Source organism: Triticum aestivum, chromosome 7D (genome assembly GCF_018294505.1).
Source record: "Triticum aestivum cultivar Chinese Spring chromosome 7D, IWGSC CS RefSeq v2.1, whole genome shotgun sequence".
Lineage (NCBI taxonomy): Eukaryota > Viridiplantae > Streptophyta > Magnoliopsida > Poales > Poaceae > Triticum > Triticum aestivum.
In genome coordinates this window covers 379,207,151-379,218,118 of record NC_057814.1, presented here as the reverse complement: position 1 = coordinate 379,218,118, position 10,968 = coordinate 379,207,151, and positions in this window count along the sequence as shown.

The following is a 10,968-nucleotide window of genomic DNA, read 5'->3' as shown; positions in this document are numbered from 1 at the left end:
CCCCACACACACACCGATACATCGAGCGCTCTAGTCATGTCTCCCTGCCACACACAAACTTGACATGTGCCCTCTAACGTTCCGGTAGGCCAGTCGCCCTATATCTTTGACTTGCACACACACAATTTCGATGGCTCTCTTCATCGATCTCGCACCCACCCACTTGATCCTCTCTTCGACTCTATCGATAGCTATGACCGCTCCCTCTCTTCTCGTGGATTGCCCGACCCTCTATGTATGATATGGATAGGCCTCCATTTCACACACATTGCATGCAAAATTTTGTTTGAGATGTCATCGACACATATTCCCACAAATAATTCACGAAATCAACCCCCCACCCCACCCCCCACCCCCACCCCAAAACAAAAAACACTCAAGAACGCGGTTTGTATCTCTCACACACACCCACGTAGGTGGGGGACGTGCACGAAGAGAAGAGGTACATGCACGGCGCACGTACTCCTGTCTCTTTCCCAACCACACCCGCGCGGGTACACGGTGGAGCTCATTTCTGTACGAAAAAGGCAGCCCACGTGGTAATTTGGCACGTGTACTGGTTGTCCACTTGGTGGAGGGAGGATCGTCTACCACGGGTGAACAAACAAATTGCGACTTGACGTGTTATGTTAAAAAAAGAGGCAAACCATGTGGGGCCTACCTTAGAGGCAAGGCTCCATACACTGGAGTACTTTTGATGTGTCCCGTCAACTCGCAGAACGAGGAGAAGCTTGCTTAGTACGCCGTCTCCCCCGCCCACGGGCGCGGTGGCTCGCAGGATGAGGTGAAGCTTGCTCCGCCTTAGGCCCGCTCCCTCGCCCATGCGCGCGGTGGCTCGCAGGACGAGGAGAAAAATTTACTACTCCCTCCGTTTACTCCTCGTCCCTACTACCTTGGTTATAGAGATTATATCATATTGTTTGGAATATATATGTCCTTTAGTAGATTTCAATATGAACTACTAGTACATACTCCAAACACGGATGTACATAGACGTATTTTAGAGTGTAGATTCACTCATTTTGCTCCGTATGTAGCACTCTCCCTCGCCCCTCGACCCTCGCCCACGTGGTGGACGTGCAGCAATTCATTCGGTCTCATATAGCCAGAACGATATATACTGCACCACCATTATTGCTCGACTTCCCGAAGAGGCGAAGAGCCAATCGCAAGGTTAATATTTTGGAGATGCCAAGCGCAAGGTTATAGGAGAACGAGTAGTAGGTGCCGCGTCATTTATAAATATAGTTTTTTTTCTTCAGTGGCATGTACGCAATATGATAGGTTCATATGGAGAGAAAAGGAAACCGCTCCACTATATACATAGTCAAGACGGGCCAGCCTACACGGTTGCTTGCTGGGGTTGCTCTCTTCACACTCTCTCGCACAAAACGACTGTGGCCACATCTCTAACATCCCGGCGGATCACGTCCGCTTGGGGAAGGGGTGGATGCTTAGTGTAGATGCGGTGGCCGTCGCCGACGGCGAAAACCCACTGTCGGCACGTCCCGATCAGGGGTCCCCGCCGTTCTCTCTCACAAAGCCGGTGAGGTTGCCTTCGTCCCTTGCTCACTGCCGCGACGTGGGCAGTTGCCGTCTCCCGCCGCCCACCTCAAGGTTGAGCTACGTCCCTTAGCTACAACTCCCATTACAGCCGGCTTGCACCACTGCTCCAGCTGCCCACATCACTCCCTGTGGATATTTCTCTACTTCTTTGCCCCGCACATACCTCTACTTGCTTGTACGTACTGTATTTGTGATGAGTTTATGTCTCATCAACTAGTCCCAGTAATCTTATTCTAATCACGCTTCTTCAATTTCTTTGCCACAGGGATGCTCATCTCGATTTTGGTGAAACTGCACAAAAATGCTTCGATGGTCAAAAGGTTGCAAACTTCATTTATTAGGAAGCTCGAACGTTGCCAGCAAATTGAAGCCTGGTCAGGGTTCACGGTTCAAGGGCTAGGGACTGCATGGATCGTTTTTTTATTTAGCTGCCTCTGTTCCAAAATAAGTGTCAACTTTAGTAGTAGTACAACTTTGTACTAAAGTTTGCACAAAGTTGAGACACTTATTTTGGAACAGAGGGAGTACATATTTGCTATGATCTGTCAATCATTGAGATGCAATAGCATGCATGTTAGTCTCCTTTGTATTTGATGAAACGTTGCAACGAGCAACCTTGGACGCAAGATACATGTAACAGAAGCTGGAAGCTTCATATCATTGTACAAATTTATCTCGCTGATAAATTACAGTATGTACTATACTAGTACTTCATCCGTTCCTAAATATAAGTCTTTGTAGAGATTTCACCATGAACCACATGCGGATGTATATAGATGCATTTTAAGTGTAGATTCATTCATTTTGTTCCGTATGTAGTGGAATCTCTACAAAGACTTATCTACTAGTAATAGCTAGCCCCCACTACTAGGAATTCTCTATCCTCTCCTTGAGCCACATCATCAAAATTGATGTAGCCGTTAGATGAAGTAAATCAGTCCATAATAGCCGTCTGATCTAGACGTTGAGAGGCTCCGCACTAAGCCACATGCAAGCATGCAGAAATACCATGGCACATGCATGTGAGTGGGTTTTAAATCACATCAACATGGCTGCATGCAAGCATGCACCGGTAGCATGCATGTAAGTCCCATTAACATGTCAAAAAGAAAAATATAATCCCATTATGCAGTAGGAGTTGGCTGATCTTTTTTCCTTACGTGGGATGATCTAAATGATGATGGGAGTTTATTTAGTTTGGCTACCACATTTGTCATGCGGTTATAGAGTTTTTTTAGTTCTATGAAATCGATAATTTTGCGCAGAGAGATATACCGCTGTTCCGCGGCAACGCGCGGGGACTCATCTAGTAATATTTAGGAACGGAGGGAGTACTATGTAAAGAGTTAGGTGTCGCACGGTGATAGTGTGAGGTGGGCCATGTAATCACTGAGCCTGCGTGTTTTCACTGCTCTTGCACGCCTCCGCTGTAAGAATGGAGAAAATTGTAATCTAGTAGTAGTACCTCCTTTCGCCGAAAGCGTGGGACATCCAGGAGTCCTACCACCTCAGTAATAAAGACCAATGAGTCATCAAATCACATAGACCTAGCAGTAAGTTGGACGGACGAAGCAACCATCACTCTTGCACCAGTGAGAGGTCGCGTCCGCTCTGCCCGGGCATGAATGCGGCACCGATTCTTTGGAGCGGCGCTGACCATTTCGGGCGGGAAGCGCGCGCCGGCGATGGAGGGGCTTTGGGTGGGCCAGGCTGGTCAGGAGCGGGCGTGGCAGCTGTCCGCATGTCCCTACCGGACACGCCCGGAAACGAGGGGATGCATCGACTCTCACGGCTAAAATCGTACACTACACAACATCTCTCTGTAGGAGTAGGTCGATCTGTCGCTCTCTCTAACACACACACACACACACGCACACGCACGCACCTTGGTCCCGTTGCACCTTCTAACGTGACTTATTACACCTAGACGGAGGGAGTAGTAAGTATACGAGATACGGTGGCACACTGACTTAAGTCGAATACAAGTGCCCAAAATTTGTGTGCATGTTATAATAAGGATTCACTTAAAATAGTACGTGAGCGAACAGAGGGATCAATTGGACAGTGTTCCCGAGCAGTAGCGAGATGTGTGAGGTAAGATACACCACTAGCGCTTTTAATTTTTCTTATTAATTTGTTTGTTTCACCCTCTGACTGGTGGGACCCAACGTACTACGTGGAGAGAGGTAAGGTGACTAAGGCTGCATTATTTCTGCACCACTTTGGATAGTCTTACCACCAAAGCCACATGACACGATTATGATTGAAATCCCAATGACTCCCACACACACACACACACACAAAAACACGGCATGCTTGTCACACGAATGCAGGAATGTATAAAAGGTTATTTCCCTCTCGTTGAACATAACGGGAGGGTTGTGTAGCTTGTTAGCCTGTTCGCTCATCAAACTTGAGGTCTCGGGTTCGATAACTACACTTGAGCATAATTTGTGCGAGGAGGATTCTTTGACTGGTCAAAATGTTTTCTAGGGTTTGCACGCTTCACACTCTCTCTCTAGTATATATATACACGCTGGAGCCTCAGCGCTTGTAGTTGCTCTCTTCACACTCTCTCGCCCTCTCCCGCTGGAGCCTCAGCGCTTGTAGTTGCTCTCTTCACACTCTCTCGCCCTCTCCAGATCTAAACAAGACTTCGTTGGCCTCTCTCCCCTCACTGCTGCTCAAAGAGCCGGCAGGATCCGTCCGCCGGGAAGGGAAGGAGGCTTAACGATGTCGCCGTTGGCGAGGGACTACCAGCGCAGCTGTTCACTTTCCACCCAGCGGCGGCGCGGGAGGGCCTCCGACCCCTTCTTCTTCGCTGCCGTCCCGTCGCCCACCGAACCATGCCCCAAGAACCTTAAGGTACAATTTATCTCCACATGCATTGCTCTAGCTGCATGTATACCATGAATCTAGGACGTGGTTCAAAGAGGAAAGGAGTGGGGGAAAGTAGTGGGAAAAGTTGTATATAGCATGAATCTAGGACGTGGTTCGAAGAGGAAATGAAGGGGGAAAGTTGTATAGCATGAATCTAGGACGTGGTTCAAAGAGGAAAGGAATGGGGGAAAGTAGTGGGGAAAGTTGTATCGCATAAATCTAGGACGTGGTTCAAAGAGGAAAGGAAGGGGCGAAAGTACTAGTTCAAAAAGGAAAGGAAGGGACAAGGCTGTAGAGTTTGAGCAGGACTAGATTTGCTGCGCTCACATAGGGAAAGGTGTCTAAAGATAACAAAACTGGGACCAACACAAATATGCTCCTTGGCTGTTTGTTCTTTGTTGCAACAGACTGTGCATGACCACAGTACATCGGTAGATGCACATGGTGCTGGTGCGTCCACTGTCCCGTGCAACTCATTAGCTGTTGTTAATCTAAGGCCCTGTTTGGTTAAAAACTCCCTAGTCCCTACCTGCTTGGTTCCAGGGACTAAACATGGACTAGAGGTTATTAAATGACATGCTAAAAGACCATGTTACCCCTAGTAATGAACTAATAGAGACAAGGTGCGATGCGTGGCAGGGGCAACTGTTGGAAAAAGTCCCAAAAAGACTCCCTCGGGGTCTTCTTTCTTTAGTCCCTAAAAGTCCCTCCTGTTTGGTTTAGATGGGAATGACACGGAGTTTTTTTAGTCCCTACACCAACATGTCCCTGTAAACAAACACCCTCTAATAATGTCGTTGGAAAATTGATGCAATGCCACAATTAAAAGCAAATTACATGTTTAACGAATTTTATTGTTAATATAATCTCTATGTTAATATTAATCAATGCCACCGTTTGAGAAATGCTACTGTCTTGCTTTCTTTCCCATTTAGATAAGGTAGATGCTTCTTTTTGTTGGCTTCTGTGTCATCCACCGTTATTGACCACTAATTGTTTCCTTTGCACCTCTGTGTAAACAGGGTTATCTACTTCACCTCCTTGCCATTGTGACCTTTTGTTGCACTGCACAAAACACTTTTGTTTTAAGAGTGTTTTGTGCAGTTCAACCAAAATGTCACACCGACAACGTTGCTTGATTGCTTGATCTTAGTGGAACTGCACAAGAGGAGATCTTACTTCCTATCCGTTAAGGCGAATTTGGTTCAGATCTTCTTCTTGTGAGTTGTTTGAACTCCGCATCATGAGAGGTCAGTACTAGCCTTCTTTCACATGATTCTGCAGTGTACTTTCATATGTTGTGCTACTTGTACGATAATGTTGCTTGATTTTAGTGAGCTGCACAAATGGAGACAATACTTCCAATTTGTATGTGCACCGTAATATCCCATTGAGGTAAGATAAGGATATTTCACAACTACTGGCCTGTATTTTGCCACTTTCATCAGAAAATTAAGTTTAGTACTATACTTGTGCTCCCTAATTGACATGCCAAATCTTACATTGAAGGCGAAGCTTGTCTGTTATTGAACCAAGTGATGAAGGGGAAGAACAAGCGGAAGAAAAACAAAAATCAACTCCCGGTGCTGTAATGAAGCACTGGAACTGTGATGACACAAGTAATGATATAGTTTTGCATCTTAATTTATTGCTATGGCTGGAACGAGCAATTGTTTTGCCATTGATTTGATGCCACTCTTAATGTAATATGTAATTATCTCTACTTGTGCAAACAGGGATCTTCTTTGAAGATACCATATATTTTAGTGGAACTGCGCAAGAAGATGTTGGAAAGATTAAACTAATCGAGGAGTATATAGTAAGCATGGCCACCACCGTAGATAGCAACAGATGGTTCCGGAGAAGTGCTTCATCTGTATGCTCTACACAATAAGCCTCCTGACAAAGGTTGGTACTCGCCCACTGATTTCATCCATATGATTGAGCTTTGTCATCTCTATTGGTGTTGTGCTACTGTTTAGATACTGTCATGAAAAAGTGGTATTGTCCTTGAGAAGTGCTTCATCTATGCTGTTTTAAATATTTCCTTTCCTTTTTTTCGAGCAAACAGGGATGCTAGCATTTAGTAGTCCTCTTGTCTTTGCACAACAGGATCATCTTCCTCTAAAGAAGAATATGGAGTACATGAACTGACTAGTTCCGATTATGCCAGGATGAAGAAGCCCTATCTATCTTCTCATCAGAAGGAGCAGTTGAAAGATGGTTACATTACTCCCCACAAGACCAAACTAACTTCAGCTCAGAAGGACTGACAAATCTCCATTTTTTTGCTATGATGCGCGAGTACAATGTTGTTCTAGGATTCTTTCTGGTGAGTTCCATTTTTCTAAAAGTGTGCTCTACATGGACCATGTATGTGCCTGTTGAAACTGTCAATTCATAGTACAGTTTGCTTTATACTAATCACTTTTTTGTATTTGTGCAAACAGGGGTGCTCAGCTTGATTTCAATGGGAACTGCACAAAATGTTCATGAATACATCGAATCATTCATTTCCACCACAAGAAAGGAGGTGCCGATAAGTTCAAGGCGTTGCAACATATAAGGACGAAATCATGCAAGCTACGCGCGAATTTGGTTGATTTTGGTGGAACTGCACAAAAAGAACAGCTGGCTTATTTAGCACGAGGTGCCATGTCAATGTCCGAACTGATGGCAAACCCTGCCCATTCCACAATCGTAGGCATTTGATATTTTGGAATGGGACAACCTTGTCAAATTTTGCTCATTGATTTTAGCAAGACATGCGTTTGATATTTTCTAATGGGACGCCCTTTGCTGTCAGCAGTGTCGATCAATTTTTTCTTTATTCTTTAGTTGTGAAGTAAATATTGCCTCTGACATGTGAGTCGCTGAGATGCATAATCATCGATTGTTTTGAATGTTCTCTATGAATTGCCAGGCCTGTGTGTTTGATTGCAATGTACAGAAACTCTAAAAAGCTGCTCAAACTCTTTGTACTCCTTCTGTTCCTTTTTACTTCACACATTGTGAAAGTGCATACTTTTTTGTATAAGATTTGTCAAAGTAGAGATACTTTGACTGCAGACAAAACTTGTATGCACGACTAGAAAGGACCGGAGGGAGTACATGTGAAACTGCTGCAAACGAGGTGATCAACCTGGGAATAATGCTAGTACGTATTGTTTTGCATGTTCATCCAATGCCAGTGATACAGGAATTCGAACTAATCGAAATAAATTCATTCATACACGGTCGGATTTCATATAAACATGCCGGATTTCATTACAGTTCATACATTCTTCAACTAAAAAGGGGTGTGCTGGAGGTATAATTAATTATCCGAAGCTACCACATGTGTCCCGCTGAGCCAAACAGAAGCTTCAGTGACTTAACTGCAGTTGCAGTTGCGTAACTAACATGTGGCCTGTTGGGCCCACGTGTCAGTCAGCCAACTGCACCAGTAGTTAAGTAGAAGCAGCGTTCTTCTCCAGCGCAGCTCTCCGACTCCACGTCGCCGCCAAGAAGCTAACCGGCCGTCAATGGTCAACCCGCCTAGCTTGGCTTCAACCGGAGGGTAGCAGCGGTGGCCTTACTTGGACCCGAGCGGCGGTGACCTACCGTGTTCTACTCTTCCTCGTTTTCTATGTGGCGCGGCCTCGTTAGCAGCGGGGCGGGGCCTCGGCGGAGCCGGCAATGTCCTCTGTCTCGTTGCCGGCGGGCGGCGCCTCGGCGGAGCGGTGGAAATCCTCCCCCACGTTGCCGGCAGGGTGGGGCCTTGGCTGAGCCGGCGATGTCCTCTGCCTCATTGTTGGCGGGGCGGGGCCTCGGCGGAGCCGGCGGTGTCCTCTGCCTCGTTGTTGGCACCGCGGGGCCTCGGCGGAGCAGGGCCTCGTCGACGCCAGCAGAGCGGGGACTCGTCGGAGCCGGCATTGTCCTCTGCCTCGTCCTCGGTCTCGCCAAACAGCGCCTCGCCCGCTTCATTGCCCTCATTGCTAGCCTCGTTGTAGGCGGCCGCAGCCTCCGCCACCCGCATGCAGTACCGCCAGCGCTCGAGGCGGCCCTTGCCGGCGGAGCGGTACGAGTCGAGCAGCGCCTCCTGCTCCGCCCGCTCCGCGGCGATCTGCTTCTCCGCCTGCAGGTGCTCCTGGAGGAGATGGTGGTTGTAGGCGGCGTCGGCCTGCGCCTCCCAGAACTGCTCCTCACGCATCTGCCTCACCCTGTCCATATATTGGGCACGGGCCTCGCCGATGGTCATGGTGCAATGCACCGACGAGGATGGCGCGGAAGAGGGTGTTGGCGCCGGATCGTTGACTACCATGTTCTCCATTGGGACGTCGTCGTCCTCCGGCTGCCTGCCGGCCAGCCGGTCAGCAGCAATGGCTGCCATCTCCTTGTGGTCTGTCGTCCGCCCGTCCCGAAGAGCGCTGGAGCATGAGGATGCCATGGTGGGCAGTAGTGGTGTGGACAGGAGATAGGGAACGGATGCGGATGACTGCGGCTATGGCCGGCGCAGCAGTTTATATAGCAATGGTGGGCGGGTGGAGGGACGGACGTGTGGTGCCGGAGTAGCCGCCTCGGCAACCGCGTATCATTAATGTGGACGGCATATGGATGGACGGACGGCACTTGTGTCGTTCGAAGGCGGAGCAATCACCTGCACCGGGAAGCGGGGCGGGCGGCAATGACTGTTTCGGGCGGAAAGTGCGCGCGGGCGAGGAGATGACTTTACTTGGACAGGATGACAATGGGGACCCAGCAGGTCCATAGCCTCACGTACGCAAGTGCCTCCTTATTATATATATAACTATAATTTATTTTGCTTCCTCCTGGTTTCCTGACATCACGGTCCCACACCATTGTCAACCTATGTAGTAGTCAATAAACGAGAGAATTGCACAAGAAGCGGCCGACAGCTGGGACCAAGCAGCTCGAGCAGTATTTGTGTTTTTGAGGTGTGAGCACTGCAGAGTTTTTCGATGTTTAGCCCAGATATTAATTTTTCTCCTCTGAACAACAACGAAAACATCGCTGCAGCTATTAACTGGGCGGGCTGTGGCCCGTCTAGCCCAGGCCCGATATCCAGCCCAGATATTAATTTTTTCAAGCTAAAAATGGCTAGCCCAGCTATACTTTTTTTAGGAATACCCAGGCAAGGTCAAGTTGTTATTCTCCGCCCCGCTGGGCTGCAAATCTTTCCTAGGAGGGATGCATTAGGCTTAACAAGAAAATGGGCTTTAAGAAATCATAAATGGATGTAATTATAAAAACTGGGCAGTAACTATAAAAAAATGCACCAAACACGTGGTTACTTTATAGAATATTATTTTTGGATATTGAAAATTTTAATTTCATTAATTGTTGCGAGCGCAATGTTTCGTTGGATTTTTACATAATATAAATTTATATTGAAATTGTATTTAATCTGACTAGAAATTTCGGGATAAAAATATTTCGGATCCCATCAAAATGTTGGAAATTTTATTGAATTCTGTTTTGAATGGTTGGTTGAAATGGGATGTACTTTTAACAAACTGTAAATGGGTTGTAGTAAATTCCATTAGAATTCAAAAATGGGCTACACATTCTTACAAATCTCAAATGGGCTATAAGTTCTCTGCCACACACTTCTGGCCTTACTAAGTTGACGCGTCCCCTAAAAAAACAGAGTTGACGCGTATGCAAGGCTTTGCCAACTTATGGTCAACACACGGTTCTAGCAGCAGTGGCCGTTGGATGTCCATCCAACGGATGCCGTGCTTCTTCTTCAATCTCGGATATTCTAGCTTCACCCGCCCAAAAAATGATTCCTCCCCCTGACATCTGGGGCGCACCATTTCGGAAGTTGACCTGTGGGCCTACTAAGTTGACGTACCAAGGGCTTTGTCAACTTAGTCAATATAAACGATTCTAGCTGTAGTGACCGTACGATGTCCTTCCAACGGCCGTCGTGCTTCTTCAACCTCTGGTATTCTTGCTCCGGCCGCCCAAAGCAGCGCCGGTCGAGCCGCCTGCTCCTGCCTCCTGTGGCCGGCTGTGCTACCGCGGAGGCCTCACCGCCCCCTACTACTCCCACCGCTGGCCAGGACATCCCTCCACTCACCCACACCCCCTGTTATTCTGCGACAACGGCAGCGCAGCCGAACCAGTGAACCCTCGTACTCCTCTCCGCGTGTGCATCCACTGCCGCGTCTTCCCCGGCTCCGCATCGTCCCCTTCCTAGGCCTCGCCATCGTCCACCACCCTGGTGCTCTCGGCGCGGCATGGTCAACGTGGTCAAGGAATGACTTCCATCGGACGTGGACTATACGTGGAGAAGCTGATAGCTGGGTCCAGGCAGTGCCTCCTTATTACGCGCAAAATAATTATTCCTCCACCTGACAGCAGGGACCCACCGGACGGGCCACCGTATTTTGCGAAAAAAATGATTCGCCCCCTGACTGCTGGGACCCACGAGCTACATCTTCGCACGCAAGGAAGTGTGTCCGGGAAAAAAATGATTCGCCCTCCTGACTGCTGGGACCCACCAGCTACATCTTC